Here is a 20,355-nt window from a genome sequence, read left to right on the forward strand (position 1 = left end):
GGATGAGATTAAGAAGAACATCAGAATTGAGTTGTTGTGAGGGAACACGAGGAACAGACACAACAGTTGTGGGTACTATCCCGTAAGCACAGCAGGGGAGGACCACAACACACAAACGCTAGAAGGAAGGCACAGATTTCCACCTGCAACAGGAACTCTGGAGGTGCCATCGGACCGGCCGGACTTGCGCAGCCCGGTTAACCGTATTCCGGACTGAGGACCCAGAAGCCTTCAGTAAAGAGGTAAAGAGACTGCAACCTGGTGTCCTCGTTTTTTACTGCGGCCTGCACCACACCATAACTACCACCATCGGACCGGGTCCCCCCTTTCCTTGGGCGCCCCTCGGCAGGGTCACGGACCGGGTCTAGCCACCGTGACAACCCCAGAGCAGAGACTCAGAGACCCGGTACCGGATACCCCTCGGCCCTGCGGCAGTGGGGGCGCTGCATGTACACAGTGACTGCATCAGCAGAATAGTGAGTGCAGTTCTGGAGTATAATACAGGAGGTAACTCAGGATCAGTAATGTAATGTATGTACACAGTGACTGCACCAGCAGAATAGTGAGTGCAGCTCTGGAGTATAATACAGGATGTAACTCAGGATCAGTAATGTAATGTATGTACACAGTGACTGTACCAGCAGAATAGTGAGTGCAGCTCTGGAGTATAATACAGGATGTAACTCAGGATCAGTACAGGATCAGTAATTTATATACACAGTGACTGCACCAGCAGAATAGTGAGTGCAGCTCTGGAGTATAATACAGGATGTAACTCAGGATCAGTACAGGATCAGTAATTTATATACACAGTGACTGCACCAGCAGAATAGTGAGTGCAGCTCTGGAGTATAATACAGGATGTAACTCAGGATCAGTAATGTAATGTATGTACACAGTGACTGCACCAGCAGAATAGTGAGTGCAGCTCTGGAGTATAATACAGGATGTAACTCAGGATCAGTAATGTATGTACACAGTGACTGCACCAGCAGAATAGTGAGTGCAGCTCTGGATTATAATACAGGATGTAACTCAGGATCAGTAATGTAATGTATGTAAACAGTGACTGCACCACCAGAATAGTGAGTGCAGCTCTGGAGTATAATACAGGATGTAACTCAGGATCAATACAGGATCAGTAATGTATATACACAGTGACTGCACCAGCAGAATAGTAAGTGCAGCTCTGGAGTATAATACAGGATGTAACTCAGGATCAGTAATGTAATGTGTGTACACAGTGACTGCATCAGCAGAATAGTGAGTGCAGCTCTGGAGTATACTACAGGAGGTAACTCAGGATCAGTAATGTAATGTATGTACACAGTGACTGCACCAGCAGAATAGTGAGTGCAGCTCTGGAGTATAATACAGGATGTAACTCAGGATCAGTAATGTAATGTATGTACACAGTGACTGTACCAGCAGAATAGTGAGTGCAGCTCTGGAGTATAATACAGGATGTAACTCAGGATCAGTACAGGATCAGTAATTTATATACACAGTGACTGCACCAGCAGAATAGTGAGTGCAGCTCTGGAGTATAATACAGGATGTAACTCAGGATCAGTAATGTAATGTATGTACACAGTGACTGCACCAGCAGAATAGTGAGTGCAGCTCTGGAGTATAATACAGGATGTAACTCAGGATCAGTACAGGATCAGTAATGTATATACACAGTGACTGCACCAGCAGAATAGTGAGTGCAGCTCTGGAGTATAATACAGGATGTAACTCAGGATCAGTAATGTAATGTATGTACACAGTGACTGTACCAGCAGAATAGTGAGTGCAGCTCTGGAGTATAATACAGGATGTAACTCAGGATCAGTACAGGATCAGTAATTTATATACACAGTGACTGCACCAGCAGAATAGTGAGTGCAGCTCTGGAGTATAATACAGGATGTAACTCAGGATCAGTAATGTAATGTATGTACACAGTGACTGCACCAGCAGAATAGTGAGTGCAGCTCTGGAGTATAATACAGGATGTAACTCAGGATCAGTAATGTATGTACACAGTGACTGCACCAGCAGAATAGTGAGTGGTGCAGCTCTGGAGTATTATACAGGATGTAAATCAGGATCATTAATGTAATGTATATACACAGTGACTGCACCAGCAGAATAGTGAGTGCAGCTCTGGAGTATAATACAGGATGTAACTCAGGATCAGTAATGTAATGTGTGTACACAGTGACTGCATCAGCAGAATAGTGAGTGCAGCTCTGGAGTATAATAGAGGAGGTAACTCAGGATCAGTAATGTAATGTATGTACACAGTGACTGCACCAGCAGAATAGTGAGTGCAGCTCTGGATTATAATACAGGATGTAACTCAGGATCAGTAATGTAATGTATGTAAACAGTGACTGCGCCACCAGAATAGTGAGTGCAGCTCTGGAGTATAATACAGGATGTAACTCAGGATCAGTAAAGGATCAGTAATGTATGTACACAGTGACTGCACCAGCAGAATAGTAAGTGCAGCTCTGGAGTATAATACAGGATGTAACTCAGGATCAGTAATGTAATGTGTGTACACAGTGACGGCATCAGCAGAATAGTGAGTGCAGCTCTGGAGTATAATACAGGAGGTAACTCAGGATCAGTAATGTAATGTATGTACACAGTGACTGCACCAGCAGAATAGTGAGTGCAGCTCTGGAGTATAATACAGGATGTAACTCAGGATCAGTAATGTAATGTATGTACACAGTGACTGTACCAGCAGAATAGTGAGTGCAGCTCTGGAGTATAATACAGGATGTAACTCAGGATCAGTACAGGATCAGTAATGTATATACACAGTGACTGCACCAGCAGAATAGTGAGTGCAGCTCTGGAGTATAATACAGGATGTAACTCAGGATCAGTAATGTAATGTATGTACACAGTGACTGCATCAGCAGAATAGTGAGTGCAGCTCTGGAATATAATACAGGAGGTAACTCAGGATCAGTAATGTAATGTATGTACACAGTGACTGCACCAGCAGAATAGTGAGTGCAGCTCTGGAGTATAATACAGGATGTAACTCAGGATCAGTAATGTATGTACACAGTGACTGTACCAGCAGAATAGTGAGTGCAGCTCTGGAGTATAATACAGGATGTAACTCAGGATCAGTACAGGATCAGTAATGTATATACACAGTGACTGCACCAGCAGAATAGTGAGTGCAGCTCTGGAGTATAATACAGGATGTAACTCAGGATCAGTAATGTAATGTGTGTACACAGTGACTGCATCAGCAGAATAGTGAGTGCAGCTCTGGAATATAATACAGGAGGTAACTCAGGATCAGTAATGTAATGTATGTACACAGTGACTGCACCAGCAGAATAGTGAGTGCAGCTCTGGAGTATAATACAGGATGTAACTCAGGATCAGTAATGTAATGTATGTACACAGTGACTGTACCAGCAGAATAGTGAGTGCAGCTCTGGAATATAATACAGGAGGTAACTCAGGATCAGTAATGTAATGTATGTACACAGTGACTGCACCAGCAGAATAGTGAGTGCAGCTCTGGAGTATAATACAGGATGTAACTCAGGATCAGTACAAGATCAGTAATCTATATACACAGTGACTGCACCAGCAGAATAGTGAGTGCAGCTCTGGAGTATAATACAGGATGTAACTCAGGATCAGTAATGTAATGTGTGTACACAGTGACTGCATCAGCAGAATAGTGAGTGCAGCTCTGGAATATAATACAGGAGGTAACTCAGGATCAGTAATGTAATGTATGTACACAGTGACTGCACCAGCAGAATAGTGAGTGCAGCTCTGAAGTATAATACAGGATGTAACTCAGGATCAGTAATGTATGTACACAGTGACTGCACCAGCAGAATAGTGAGTGCAGCTCTGGATTATAATACAGGATGTAACTCAGGATCAGTAATGTAATGTATGTAAACAGTGACTGCACCACCAGAATAGTGAGTGCAGCTCTGGAGTATAATACAGGATGTAACTCAGGATCAATACAGGATCAGTAATGTATATACACAGTGACTGCACCAGCAGAATAGTGAGTGCAGCTCTGGAGTATAATACAGGATGTAACTCAGGATCAGTAATGTAATGTGTGTACACAGTGACTGCATCAGCAGAATAGTGAGTGCAGCTCTGGAGTATACTACAGGAGGTAACTCAGGATCAGTAATGTAATGTATGTACACAGTGACTGCACCAGCAGAATAGTGAGTGCAGCTCTGGAGTATAATACAGGATGTAACTCAGGATCAGTAATGTAATGTATGTACACAGTGACTGTACCAGCAGAATAGTGAGTGCAGCTCTGGAGTATAATACAGGATGTAACTCAGGATCAGTACAGGATCAGTAATTTATATACACAGTGACTGCACCAGCAGAATAGTGAGTGCAGCTCTGGAGTATAATACAGGATGTAAGTCAGGATCAGTAATGTAATGTATGTACACAGTGACTGCACCAGCAGAATAGTGAGTGCAGCTCTGGAGTATAATACAGGATGTAACTCAGGATCAGTACAGGATCAGTAATGTATATACACAGTGACTGCACCAGCAGAATAGTGAGTGCAGCTCTGGAGTATAATACAGGATGTAACTCAGGATCAGTAATGTAATGTATGTACACAGTGACTGTACCAGCAGAATAGTGAGTGCAGCTCTGGAGTATAATACAGGATGTAACTCAGGATCAGTACAGGATCAGTAATTTATATACACAGTGACTGCACCAGCAGAATAGTGAGTGCAGCTCTGGAGTATAATACAGGATGTAACTCAGGATCAGTAATGTAATGTATGTACACAGTGACTGCACCAGCAGAATAGTGAGTGCAGCTCTGGAGTATAATACAGGATGTAACTCAGGATCAGTAATGTATGTACACAGTGACTGCACCAGCAGAATAGTGAGTGGTGCAGCTCTGGAGTATTATACAGGATGTAAATCAGGATCATTAATGTAATGTATATACACAGTGACTGCACCAGCAGAATAGTGAGTGCAGCTCTGGAGTATAATACAGGATGTAACTCAGGATCAGTAATGTAATGTGTGTACACAGTGACTGCATCAGCAGAATAGTGAGTGCAGCTCTGGAGTATAATAGAGGAGGTAACTCAGGATCAGTAATGTAATGTATGTACACAGTGACTGCACCAGCAGAATAGTGAGTGCAGCTCTGGATTATAATACAGGATGTAACTCAGGATCAGTAATGTAATGTATGTAAACAGTGACTGCGCCACCAGAATAGTGAGTGCAGCTCTGGAGTATAATACAGGATGTAACTCAGGATCAGTAAAGGATCAGTAATGTATGTACACAGTGACTGCACCAGCAGAATAGTAAGTGCAGCTCTGGAGTATAATACAGGATGTAACTCAGGATCAGTAATGTAATGTGTGTACACAGTGACGGCATCAGCAGAATAGTGAGTGCAGCTCTGGAGTATAATACAGGAGGTAACTCAGGATCAGTAATGTAATGTATGTACACAGTGACTGCACCAGCAGAATAGTGAGTGCAGCTCTGGAGTATAATACAGGATGTAACTCAGGATCAGTAATGTAATGTATGTACACAGTGACTGTACCAGCAGAATAGTGAGTGCAGCTCTGGAGTATAATACAGGATGTAACTCAGGATCAGTACAGGATCAGTAATGTATATACACAGTGACTGCACCAGCAGAATAGTGAGTGCAGCTCTGGAGTATAATACAGGATGTAACTCAGGATCAGTAATGTAATGTATGTACACAGTGACTGCATCAGCAGAATAGTGAGTGCAGCTCTGGAATATAATACAGGAGGTAACTCAGGATCAGTAATGTAATGTATGTACACAGTGACTGCACCAGCAGAATAGTGAGTGCAGCTCTGGAGTATAATACAGGATGTAACTCAGGATCAGTAATGTAATGTATGTACACAGTGACTGTACCAGCAGAATAGTGAGTGCAGCTCTGGAGTATAATACAGGATGTAACTCAGGATCAGTAATGTATGTACACAGTGACTGTACCAGCAGAATAGTGAGTGCAGCTCTGGAGTATAATACAGGATGTAACTCAGGATCAGTACAGGATCAGTAATGTATATACACAGTGACTGCACCAGCAGAATAGTGAGTGCAGCTCTGGAGTATAATACAGGATGTAACTCAGGATCAGTAATGTAATGTGTGTACACAGTGACTGCATCAGCAGAATAGTGAGTGCAGCTCTGGAATATAATACAGGAGGTAACTCAGGATCAGTAATGTAATGTATGTACACAGTGACTGCACCAGCAGAATAGTGAGTGCAGCTCTGGAGTATAATACAGGATGTAACTCAGGATCAGTAATGTAATGTATGTACACAGTGACTGTACCAGCAGAATAGTGAGTGCAGCTCTGGAGTATAATACAGGATGTAACTCAGGATCAGTAATGTATATACACAGTGACTGCACCAGCAGAATAGTGAGTGCAGCTCTGGAATATAATTCAGGATGTAACTCAGGATAAGTACAGGATCAGTAATGTATATACACAGTGACTGCACCAGCAGGATAGTGAGTGCAGCTCTGGAGTATAATACAGGATGTAACTCAGGATCAGTAATGTAATGTATGTACACAGTGACTGCACCAGCAGAATCGTGAGTGCAGCTCTGGAGTATAATACAGGATGTAACTCAGGATCAGTAATGTATGTACACAGTGACTGCACCAGCAGAATAGTGAGTGCAGCTCTGGAGTATTATACAGGATGTAACTCAGGATCAGTAATGTAATGTATATACACAGTGACTGCACCAGCAGAATAGTGACTGCAGCTCCAGGGTATAATACAGGATGTTACTCTGGATCAGTAGTGTAATGTATGTACACAGTGACTGCACCAGCAGAATAGTGAGTGCAGCTCTGGAGTATAATACAGGATGTAACTCAGGATCAGTAATGTATGTACACAGTGACTGCACCAGCAGAATAGTGAGTGCAGCTCTGGAGTATAATACAGGATGTAACTCAGGATCAGTAATGTAATGTATGTACACAGTGACTGTACCAGCAGAATAGTGAGTGCAGCTCTGGAGTATAATACAGGATGTAACTCAGGATCAGTAATGTATGTACACAGTGACTGCACAGCAGGAAGAGGTGGAGCCTGCTTGCCGTGTGCTGCGTAGAGAGAGCTCCTGGGAAGGGAGGTAAACTTTTTCATCCAGGACTTTTTGTCTGCCCCCTTCCCAGGAAAGAAGGCTCATTTTGGGACTGGCCTCCGGGGCTGGGCCCCCGGCTCCCGCCTCCCGGTCCAAGCCGGCGGGGGGTGGGAGGACTCCAACTTCGGCTAGGGCTACAAGATCTGGCCAAGAATCAGGCAAGGGATCCAGCATGAAGACCCGTAGGACCCCTGAGGCCGCGGCGGCTCCTTCCCCCGGAGGTAGGCCGAGTACGAGCAGGGGTGCTGCAGCGGTGCCCCTTGGTTGGGGTACTAAGGCGGCTAGAGAATCCGCCGTGGGCTATGGTTCACGCATCCATGCGCACCTCTGCGAGTATGAGGACGCCTCAAGGAAGCTAAAATCCCTCTGGGGGGAGTTGAGGGTAGCTAAGGAGAGGTCTGACAGGGCCTCCGGCAATAAGAAGGCCGAGCTATCCGCCGCGGTCAAGAAGATCAAACAATCCATACAAGACCTGGAAAGCCGGAGGTGTGAGATCCTGGATGGCAGCGGGCCCTTCCGTGAAAAGCTGGAGAACGACGACCGGTTCAGAGCCATGACCGGTGGGGCTCCGGAGGGGTCACGGAGCTCCGGCCAGGTGGTGGAGGAGGATGATGAGGAATGCGAGGAGGAGGTCGCGCCCTACCCACCGCCTGGTGGCCTGGTAAGAGATCTCCAGGCGTCGCATAGCGGGATAGCCCCCGAGCAGGTGGCTCTCCCGTCAGATTCTGGCCCTTCAGGGGACAGCGGGAGCGAGGGGGAGGATGAGGATGGTGGTAGTAGCAGCGAGGGGGGCTGCCTCGTCATGCAGCAGATCAGGCAGATAGAGTCCCCGGTCCGTTTTAACCAGCTGAGGTTCGGGGATGAGATCTGTGAGGACGAGGCAACCAGGAGGGGGATGAAGAGAAAGGCAAAAAAAAGTAAGAAGAAGAAAACATCTACTGTGGAGAAATATGTGTATGTCCCCCTCTCTGGGGCCCCCCGATCCTGCTGTGCGGCACCCGCTACCCACCCCGGCTCGGGCTCTGTTGTGGGTCCGCAGCGAGGGAGCGGGGAGATTACAGGCCATGACACGCAGGGCGCTGCCTCTGTTTGTGGTAATGGAGGGGGTAGTGATGTGTCTGATATGGAGCATGGTGTGGAAGGTGGCCCAGCGGTGGGCAAGAGAGTGGCAGCCGGGACCGCATCTCCGGCGGTGAGCGCTGGGGTGTCCGGGTCCCCCACTTACGGATCCGCTAAATCTGGATCGCTTCTGGGGACCCAGGCACCTAGTAAAGTAAAGGGGGCGGGGCCTGAGGTGAAGGCGGGGTCTGCGGTGAAGTCGGGGCCTCCTGCATTGGGGGCACCGCCGCTGGTGGATGCTGAGGGAGAGTGGCCTAGCCTGGGGCCAGCCGCTGGAGTTGCTGTGGCCAGGCTGTTTGTGGCCCAGGGTGTGGTGGTGGGGGGTGCTGTGCCTCAGGGGACTGGTACCGCTGGGGGGATTCCGGGGGGTAGATCCAGCTCTGGGTCGGCTCTGGGGGTCCCGCTGCGGCCAGTCTCAGGGGGCGTGGCCTTCTCGGCACCCGCTGCCCATGCAGGTGCAGCTTTGGATAGCTCTGCTGTGCGGCTGAAGGCTGGGGGCGTGGCTTCCCAAAGAAAGGAAAAAAAAATGGTCTTAGCCAGCAATGGAGCAGGGACTGCAGCAGACAGCAGCAAGGGCGCCTGCCTGGCGGGGTCCCCTGAGTCTGGGGGCTTACCTGCGGTGGGGGCTCCGGTGACAAGGCAGGATGGAGCTGGAGGCGGGTCTGCACCTGGCTTCCTACCTGCCAGTGAGGGAGGAGGCTCTGCGCCTGCTGTGGTGGAAAGTCAGGCTGTGCTGCTTAAGTCCCATGGCAGCAGGACTCTTAAAGGGACAGCAGCGCTGTGTGTGCCAAACCCCCCAGCAGGGAGGATGCCACCAGTAGGTGGCGGCAGCCGTGAACCTGGAAATACCCAAAAGGTGAGGCAAAATAAAACTGACCCCAGTGTGTATGTGAGTGAGAGTGGGGTGACTGATGGAGTGGATGAGGAGGGTGCGGGTATGGAAGTGTCTATGGTTGAGGATGCGAGTGGCAGTGCGTCTAAGGTGGCAAGTGTGAGTACGGTGTCTGATGGTAGTGGGAGAAGGGGGGAGGGGGCCGGTCCATCTGCCCCCCCAGCCACAGGTTCTCGGAGTTATTCGGGGGTGGTGGCTGGAGCCCCGGGGTCTAGTCAGGGGGTTTCCTCGCCTCTGGACCTCAGGGATAGCGTTTTGCGGCGCCGCTTCCTGGAGGCCCTCAAAAAGGGAGAACGGACGATCGAAGTAGAGGGAAGAGTGGTGGACTTGGCCTTTTGGCTGGATAGACACGGCCAGGCTGCCTTCCAAGATAAAAGGGAAGGGGAAACGGTTTGGTCCCTCCCGACAGCCGGGCAGGGGGTGGCCAGGCGGAATGTGGTCCGTCTTCGGTGGAGGGGCAGTGAAGCGTGCCCGCCAAGGGCGAGGGTTGTAGAGCTCCTTCTGAAGATGGACTTCAGGGCGACGGACATCTTTGCCCTGATTCATCCGTTTGGCACCTCCTTCTTCGATGTCAGTTTTGTTCGGCCAGAGGGCTTGGAGCTTTTCTGGTCGAATTTCGAACTGGCAAAGGGGGAGCCCGGCTGGCGAGACTTTGCCGTGCAGGCGGTGTCTCGCCAAAATAGTGTAAAGAGGGTGACCGTTCTGACAAGTAACGAGTCACTCTCTGGGGTCGACATAATGACGTGGCTTTCCCGTTATGGGGAAGTCACCGAGGTCCCTAAAAAAAATAGGGACGAGTTTGGCATTTGGTCAGGGGGCTGGACCTTCATGGTAAAGTTGAAGGTTTCAGGAGGTACGGTCACCCACATCCCTTCCTCAGCATTTCTGGGGAGGGACAGAATCCAGATCTTCTACCAGGGGCAACCGAAGGTCTGCCACAGGTGCGGTGATCCCCGCCACTTCAGCGCAGGCTGCAAGGTACAGAAATGTGCCTTGTGTGGCGGGGTAGGCCATCTTGCCGCGGCCTGTGGTGACATTAGGTGTCACCTGTGTGGTGACCTAGGTCACCCGTATAGCCGCTGCCCCCGTTCCTTTTCCAGCACCATCTCTGGCCCGGCAGGGGGGAGCCAAGGGGGGGTCCCCGGTGGTGCAACTTCTGCTGTGGCTGAGGGTGGAGGCATGAGGGGAGCTGAGGGGTCGGTGAGGAAAGGCGAGGCTGGTACATCTGCCCACCAGTGGCAACAGGTGAGGAGCCGTAAGGGCAGGGGGCAGGATAAGCCTCAGGCAACTGGGGTGATGACTGCCCCCACCCTGGAGACGGCAGCCGAAGCCTCTGAGGCCCTGGGGGAGAAGGCGGTGAGCGAGGAGATCCGGAGGATGGAGAGGGAGGAGTTGGCTGCTTCTGATAACTCTTCCCAGTATGAAAGTCTGGATGAAGAGGTGGTGGAGCAGCCTAAAAAAACGGGTGACAATCGTACCGGTAAGAGTCGGAAGAAGAGGAAGAACAGGGCTAAAAAATCTAAGCCCCCCCCCCTGGCCACTGGGGTGCCTACGGAAGGGCTCGCTGACTCCCCTCTGATCCCCCTCTCCAATCGGTTCCAAGCCCTCGATGACTCTGCTGTGTCGGAGGTCGGGGGTGAGGGGCCGGTCGCAACATCTGGGGTGCCTTCGGGGAGTGGTGAGGTCTGTCCTCCGGGGGATTCACACTCCTCTGGAGGGGGGACCACCTCGGGGTCCAGGGGCAAGGAATCTATTTCTGGGAATTCCAGTGCTATAAAAGAGGATATGGACACCTCGGTATCTTTAAAGAGGAGGGGTGAGTCGGGCTCCTCCTCAGAAGGGGAGAGGAAATCAGGGGGTATGGTTAAAAAACAGGCCATCTAACTCAATCACCCATGATGGCGGAACCTACCCCGTTGACTCTGGCGTCGATTAATGTCGCCAGCATAAAGTCAGATACGGCTAGATTTACGGCCTTTGATTTTTTCACCCGGGTTGAGGCTGATATTTTATTTTTGCAGGAGACCAGACTAACGGACCTGGGGTCCATCTACAAAGCAAAGAGGGAATGGAGGAGTGGGCCCTCATACTGGTCTCTTGCGGCCGAGCCGTATAGCGGGGTAGCGGTCCTTTTTAAGACCGTGGAGGTGGAATGCAGACGGGTGATCGAGGTAGAAATGGGGAGATGTTTGGTCCTTGACGTCTTCATGAGGGGACAGGAGCTTCGGCTCATCAATATCTATGGCCCACAATCCAAGTGGGACCGTAAATGTCTCTTCCTGAGGATCAAGCCCTATCTTTTTACGAGCCGGCAGGTGGTCTTCGGTGGGGATTTTAATACTGTAACCAGACTCCGTGATAGGGGAGGCCCCGGAGACCGGCTGGCTTATGATAGCGTAGCCTTGAATAGCATAGTAAGCGAAGCTCGCCTGGTGGATGTCCACATCCTGCACACCCCAGGTCACGGGGGTTTCACCTTTTTTAGGGGAAGCAGTAGGTCTAGGATAGATAGGTTTTTTTTAAAGGAGGAAGCCGTCTCTTCTGCAGTGTCCGCTGTTGAGGTGGAGTTCTCCGATCACTGTTTCATTTTCTTTACTTTGAATGTTACAGAGACCCCCCGGATGGGGAGAGGCCTATGGAAGCTGAATTCGTCCCTTCTGGAAGAGGCGGAAGTAAGACAGTCCTTTGAGGAATTTCTTCAGAGCCAGGTACCTCTCTTGGGTCTTTGTAGCAGTAAGTCTGAGTGGTGGGAGATCTTCAAAAGAAGGGTCGCAGGGTTCTTCCGTCAGCTCTCGAGCCTCAGAGGCCTGAACAGGTACCGCCTGTATCGGGAGCTGGGGAGGAAACTCGAGCAGCTCGTCTCGACTGGAGGGGACCGAGAGGAAATCTCCAGGGTGAAGACCTTGCTCAAGGGGTGCCAGTATGATAGGCACACATCCTTGGTTTTTGAGAGGGATTTCGGGAGGTACCGCTCGCCCGACCCTTACAGAAACTGCAGGTTGTCAGTGAATTGTAAGATGGTGAGAGGACTGATTGACAGTACGGGGTCCCTGAACAGATCCAAATCAGGGATCCTGGAGGTGGTCAGATCCTTCTACTTGCACCTCTTGGGGAGGAGGGATCCTGATCGGGATGAGATGTCGGCTTTCCTGACTGAAACCATCCCTGAGCCAGGGGATGACCCCTCTCTTCATGTTTTGGCAGAAGCAATCAGGGAAGAGGAAGTGAGACGGGCGATTGATGGGCTCCGGCCCAAAAAGTCGCCCGGTCCGGATGGCTTAACATCCGAGTTCTACAAGACTTTTAGGGACTCTTTGGTCCCCCTCTTGACTGAGGTTTTTAATGAGTGCCTCTCCTCGGACATTCTACCCAGTTCAATGAGGAAGTCAGCCCTGATTATCCTGTCAAAGGGTAAAGACTCGTCCCGTATTGAGAATTGGCGTCCCATAGCACTTCTCAATACGGACCGAAAGGTTCTGGCAAAGGTGCTTTTTAATTGGTTGGTGCAGTTTGCGCCCCGGCTCCTTTCGGGGGCCCAGCACTGCTCTGTTCCAGGCCGCAGTACATTTAGTGCTGTGCTCGGTGTCCGGGAGGCAGTGGAGCAGGGCAGGGCAGGTCACTGGAAGGGGTACTTGCTGTCCTTAGACCAGGCGAAGGCCTTTGACCGGGTTAACCATGAGTACCTCTGGTCCGTCCTTCTGAGGTATGGTCTGCCTGGGAGGTTTGTTGATTGGTTGAGAGTTTTATACAATGGGGCAGAGACTTTTCCGCTCGTGAACGGTTGGGTCGGACACCCTTTTGAGGTGAGGTCTGGTGTCCGCCAGGGCTGTCCTCTGAGCCCGCTGTTATACGTGTTTGCGATCGACCCCCTTTTAAGGAGGGTGGAGCGTGGACCGTTGGTGGGAGTCAGGATGGACCAGGCGGAGCCAGAGGCCGCCTTGAGGGTAGTGGCGTACGCTGATGATGTTTCCCTTTTTGTATCCTCGAGAGAGGAGGCAGATTGGGTGATGTCTGAGGTTGAACGCTACTCGGTGGCATCCGGTTCCATGATCAACCGGGACAAGTGTGAGAGTCTCTGGCTGGGAGGGGGAGATCCAAGTTTTGATCTCCCGGACACCCTTCCAGGGCCTCAGGCCACAGCAAAAATATTAGGCATCAGTTTCGGCCCGGGGGACTATCCCCAGCAAAACTGGGAGGGCAGACTTAAGATTGCCGCCCAGAAGGTGGATCAGTGGAAGGGTTGGTCTTTGACCCTAAGGGAAAGGGTTAGTCTTGCCAAGGGCTATTTGCTTCCTTTGCTAATATATTTGGGCAGCGTCTGCATCTTGCCAGAGCCTCTTTGGACACGGGTCTACAGCCTGTTTTTCCAATTGTTATGGGGAAATAGGCTGAACCTAATCAAGAGGGAGGTCACGTACCGCACGAGGAGACTAGGAGGGTTGGGTATGGTCAACCCAGTGGTGTTTCTAGTAAACACCTTTCTTAAGGCAAACATCGCCAACCTCTGGTCAGAGAGGGCTCCTCTGTGGGTATTCTCCTGTAGGGGGTGGTTTCGGCCTTTCTTCCAGGAATGGGAGACAGGAGGGCAGGTAAAGGACCTTCGAACACCTCATGGGCATCTTCCGGCTTATGCTACCCCGGTTCTGAAGGTGATCCGCCGGTGGGGTCTGGGAGTGTGGGAGATCAGGACCATGTCGAGAAGGTTACTTGACAATAGGGTCCTGTTGACCCACTTTCAGAAGCCCCTGGCGCTCAGGGATTGCCCAAGCTGGGATCTGGAGGTGGGGCTCGGGTTATTGAACTCTAAGCGGATCCCCTTGAAGTTTTGGGACTTGGCTTGGCGCTGCTTCCATGGGAAGCTGTATGTGAGGGACAACCTGAAGTGCAGATGCTCTGATGACCGGGATTGTCCCCGCGAAGAGTGTGGCGGTATGCTTGAAAGCATGGAGCATTTCCTGCTTCGGTGTCCCTTTAATACAGAGGTCTACAGCAGGGTGGGTGCTTCCATTGGCTGGCCTAGGCTGGCAGGCCTTTCCTATGCGGAGTGGGCCTATGGGGCATTCAGGTCCCTTGGTGGCCGAGATCGGGGCACTGTTTTCTTAGTTAGTTTAGTAACTAGGTTCCACACGTGGAATGCACGGTGTCTAGTGTCTACTCAGCGGAAAGTCCTCCCCAGGGAAGAGGTGATTAGGAACATCCTGGGTGACCTGGCAAAAGTGCGCTTGCTGGAGTTTGAGAGGCTGGGTGCAGGGAGGGCCTCTCTTCTTTGGAGGGGTTTCTCCTTTAATGTGCCCTAGGGAGAGTTAGGTTCTGTGTGCCTGTGATAGGGTTGAGTTAGTCTTTTTTATCTTTTTATCTTTATTTTGTAGGGTCAGATAGATGTGTAGGGACAGGGAGGGACAGATAGGGACAGTCTTTAGGGACAGGTAGTTAGTATTAGGTTGGTAGTGAGGGTCAGTGAGGGACAGGTAGGGGCAGGTAGGGAGAGATTGGTAGGGCTATAGGGACAGGATTTTCTCTTTTGTGTTGTTAGGGAGGGTCAGGGTGATGTGCGGTAGATTAGGGTGAGAGCCTCTATGGTCTCCAGTTCCTGGTGGTGGGCTGTAACCCTCACTTATAGATTTTTGTTTTGTAATTGGTAACCCGGGTATAGGGCTTGCAAGCATTGAACTTGGGCCTGTTCTTTGGTCATGGTTAAGGTGTGTATTGGTTATTATGTTATTATTGATTATATGTTATTATAAGGTTGTATACATGTTACATGTGTACTATGATGCGTGTAGGGGGGATTTAGTTTAGGTGGGGTGGGGGGTTTCTTGGGGGGTGGGGGGATGGGTTTTGGAGAATGGACGTCCGGCGGGATGCCAAGAAGAGGAAAAAAGGGCCATAAACTTCTATGGACCTTGTTCTATAGTGAAGGCCACAAACTTTCGTGGGACCTTGTGTGATAGGCCACAAACTCTCGTGGGACCTTGTGTGATAGGCCACAAACTCTCGTGGGACCTGGTGTGATAGGCCACAGACTTTCGTGGGACCTTTGGGGGAATGGTGGTGGTTTAGTTTAGGAGGTTAAAAAAAAAAATAAAATATATATATATATATATATATATATATATATATATATATATATATATATATATATATATATATATATATATATAAAAAATATATGATTAAGTTTTGGCCAGGTGGCCTATTTGCTTTCTTTAGGGCAGTTGGCCGACTTTTGTTTATTTTTCTAGGGATGAATGCATGGGTATGTGTGTATGAGGGAAAAAGGTACAAGGGGAGAGGAAAAAGGATATAGGTTGAGGTCTCTTCCCTTGCTGGGGGTATTAATGAAATGGAGGAACATTTTGTTTGTATAAATATGCTGGACATTGGACTTTTGGGGACTGTGAATAATTTGTTTTGTTATTGAGTTTGTCTGTAAGTTTTGCCTGTAAGTTTTGTTTTGTACTTTTATAATAAAAAAGAGATACAGGATGTAACTCAGGATCAGTACAGGATCAGTAATTTATATACACAGTGACTGCACCAGCAGAATAGTGAGTGCAGCTCTGGAGTATAATACAGGATGTAACTCAGGATCAGTAATGTAATGTATGTACACAGTGACTGCACCAGCAGAATAGTGAGTGCAGCTCTGGAGTATAATACAGGATGTAACTCAGGATCAGTAATGTAATGTATGTACACAGTGACTGCACCAGCAGAATCGTGAGTGCAGCTCTGGAGAATAATACAGGATGTAACTCAGGATCAGTAATGTATGTACACAGTGACTGCACCAGCAGAATAGTGAGTGCAGCTCTGGAGTATTATACAGGATGTAAATCAGGATCAGTAATGTAATGTATATACACAGTGACTGCACCAGCAGAATAGTGAGTGCAGCTCTGGAGTATAATACAGGATGTAACTCAGGATCAGTAATGTAATGTGTGTACACAGTGACTGCATCAGCAGAATAGTGAGTGCAGCTCTGGAGTATAATAGAGGAGGTAACTCAGGATCAGTAATGTAATGTATGTACACAGTGACTGCACCAGCAGAATAGTGAGTGCAGCTCTGGATTATAATACAGGATGTAACTCAGGATCAGTAATGTAATGTATGTAAACAGTGACTGCGCCACCAGAATAGTGAGTGCAGCTCTGGAGTATAATACAGGATGTAACTCAGGATCAGTAATGTATGTACACAGTGACTGCACCACCAGAATAGTGAGTGCAGCTCTGGAGTATAATACAGGATGTAACTCAGGATCAGTAATGTAATGTATGTAAACAGTGACTGCACCACCAGAATAGTGAGTGCAGCTCTGGAGTATAATACAGGATGTAACTCAGGATCAGTACAGGATCAGTAATGTATATACACAGTGACTGCACCAGCAGAATAGTGAGTGCAGCTCTGGAGTATAATACAGGATGTAACTCAGGATCAGTAATGTAATGTGTGTACACAGTGACTGCATCAGCAGAATAGTGAGTGCAGCTCTGGAGTATAATAGAGGAGGTAACTCAGGATCAGTAATGTAATGTTTGTACACAGTGACTGCACCAGCAGAATAGTGAGTGCAGCTCTGGATTATAATACAGGATGTAACTCAGGATCAGTAATGTAATGTATGTAAACAGTGACTGCACCACCAGAATAGTGAGTGCAGCTCTGCAATATAATACAGGATGTAACTCAGGATCAATACAGGATCAGTAATGTATATACACAGTGACTGCACCAGCAGAATAGTAAGTGCAGCTCTGGAGTATAATACAGGATGTAACTCAGGATCAGTAATGTAATGTGTGTACACAGTGACTGCATCAGCAGAATAGTGAGTGCAGCTCTGGAGTATAATACAGGAGGTAACTCAGGATCAGTAATGTAATGTATGTACACAGTGACTGTACCAGCAGAATAGTGAGTGCAGCTCTGGAGTATAATACAGGATGTAACTCAGGATCAGTAATGTAATGTATGTACACAGTGACTGCACCAGCAGAATAGTGAGTGGAGCTCTGGAGTATAATACAGGATGTAACTCAGGATCAGTAATGTAATGTATGTACACAGTGACTGCACCAGCAGAATAGTGAGTGGAGCTCTGGAGTATAATACAGGATGTAACTCAGGATCAGTAATGTAATGTATGTACACAGTGACTGTACCAGCAGAATAGTGAGTGCAGCTCTGGAGTATAATACAGGATGTAACTCAGGATCAGTACAGGATCAGTAATGTATATACACAGTGACTGCACCAGCAGAATAGTGAGTGCAGCTCTGGAGTATAATACAGGATGTAACTCAGGATCAGTAATGTAATGTGTGTACACAGTGACTGCATCAGCAGAATAGTGAGTGCAGCTCTGGAATATAATACAGGAGGTAACTCAGGATCAGTAATGTAATGTATGTACACAGTGACTGCACCAGCAGAATAGTGAGTGCAGCTCTGGAGTATAATACAGGATATAACTCAGGATCAGTAATGTAATGTGTGTACACAGTGACTGTACCAGCAGAATAGTGAGTGCAGCTCTGGAGTATAATACAGGATGTAACTCAGGATCAGTAATGTATATACACAGTGACTGCACCAGCAGAATAGTGAGTGCAGCTCTGGAGTATAATACAGGAGGTAACTCAGGATCAGTAATGTAATGTTTGTACACAGTGACTGCACCAGCAGAATAGTGAGTGCAGCTCTGGATTATAATACAGGATGTAACTCAGGATCAGTAATGTAATGTATGTAAACAGTGACTACACCACCAGAATAGTGAGTGCAGCTCTGCAATATAATACAGGATGTAACTCAGGATCAATACAGGATCAGTAATGTATATACACAGTGACTGCACCAGCAGAATAGTAAGTGCAGCTCTGGAGTATAATACAGGATGTAACTCAGGATCAGTAATGTAATGTGTGTACACAGTGACTGCATCAGCAGAATAGTGAGTGCAGCTCTGGAGTATAATACAGGAGGTAACTCAGGATCAGTAATGTAATGTATGTACACAGTGACTGCACCAGCAGAATAGTGAGTGCAGCTCTGGAGTATAATACAGGATGTAACTCAGGATCAGTAATGTAATGTATGTACACAGTGACTGTACCAGCAGAATAGTGAGTGCAGCTCTGGAGTATAATACAGGATGTAACTCAGGATCAGTACAGGATCAGTAATGTATATACACAGTGACTGCACCAGCAGAATAGTGAGTGCAGCTCTGGAGTATAATACAGGATGTAACTCAGGATCAGTAATGTAATGTATGTACACAGTGACTGCACCAGCAGAATAGTGAGTGCAGCTCTGGAGTATAATACAGGATGTAACTCAGGATCAGTAATGTAATGTATGTACACAGTGACTGTACCAGCAGAATAGTGAGTGCAGCTCTGGAGTATAATACAGGATGTAACTCAGGATCAGTAAAGGATCAGTAATGTATGTACACAGTGACTGCACCACCAGAATAGTGAGTGCAGCTCTGGAGTATAATACAGGATGTAACTCAGGATCAGTACAGGATCAGTAATGTATATACACAGTGACTGCACCAGCAGAATAGTGAGTGCAGCTCTGGAGTATAATACAGGATGTAACTCAGGATCAGTAATGTAATGTGTGTACACAGTGACTGCATCAGCAGAATAGTGAGTGCAGCTCTGGAGTATAATAGAGGAGGTAACTCAGGATCAGTAATGTAATGCTTGTACACAGTGACTGCACCAGCAGAATAGTGAGTGCAGCTCTGCAATATAATACAGGATGTAACTCAGGATCAATACAGGATCAGTAATGTATATACACAGTGACTGCACCAGCAGAATAGTAAGTGCAGCTCTGGAGTATAATACAGGATGTAACTCAGGATCAGTAATGTAATGTGTGTACACAGTGACTGCATCAGCAGAATAGTGAGTGCAGCTCTGGAGTATAATACAGGAGGTAACTCAGGATCAGTAATGTAATGTATGTACACAGTGACTGCACCACCAGAATAGTGAGTGCAGCTCTGCAATATAATACAGGATGTAACTCAGGATCAATGCAGGATAAGTAATGTATATACACAGTGACTGCACCAGTAGAATAGTAAGTGCAGCTCTGGAGTATAATACAGGATGTAACTCAGGATCAGTAATGTAATGTGTGTACACAGTGACTGCATCAGCAGAATAGTGAGTGCAGCTCTGGAGTATAATACAGGAGGTAACTCAGGATCAGTAATGTAATGTATGTACACAGTGACTGCACCAGCAGAATAGTGAGTGCAGCTCTGGAGTATAATACAGGATGTAACTCAGGATCAGTAATGTAATGTGTGTACACAGTGACTGCACCAGCAGAATAGTGAGTGCAGCTCTGGAGTATAATACAGGATATAACTCAGGATCAGTAATGTAATGTGTGTACACAGTGACTGTACCAGCAGAATAGTGAGTGCAGCTCTGGAGTATAATACAGGATGTAACTCAGGATCAGTAATGTATATACACAGTGACTGCACCAGCAGACTAGTGAGTGCAGCTCTGGAGTATAATACAGGAGGTAACTCAGGATCAGTAATGTAATGTTTGTACACAGTGACTGCACCAGCAGAATAGTGAGTGCAGCTCTGGATTATAATACAGGATGTAACTCAGGATCAGTAATGTAATGTATGTAAACAGTGACTGCACCACCAGAATAGTGAGTGCAGCTCTGCAATATAATACAGGATGTAACTCAGGATCAATACAGGATCAGTAATGTATATACACAGTGACTGCACCAGCAGAATAGTGAGTGCAGCTCTGGAGTATAATACAGGATGTAACTCAGGATCAGTAATGTAATGTATGTACACAGTGACTGTACCAGCAGAATAGTGAGTGCAGCTCTGGAGTATAATACAGGATGTAACTCAGGATCAGTACAGGATCAGTAATGTATATACAGAGTGACTGCACCAGCAGAATAGTGAGTGCAGCTCTGGAGTATAATACAGGATGTAACTCAGGATCAGTAATGTAATGTATGTACACAGTGACTGCACCAGCAGAATAGTGAGTGCAGCTCTGCAGTATAATACAGGATGTAACTCAGGATCAGTAATGTA

The sequence above is a fragment of the Ranitomeya variabilis genome, chromosome 2 (assembly GCF_051348905.1).
Source record: "Ranitomeya variabilis isolate aRanVar5 chromosome 2, aRanVar5.hap1, whole genome shotgun sequence".
Classification (NCBI taxonomy): Eukaryota; Metazoa; Chordata; class Amphibia; order Anura; family Dendrobatidae; genus Ranitomeya; species Ranitomeya variabilis.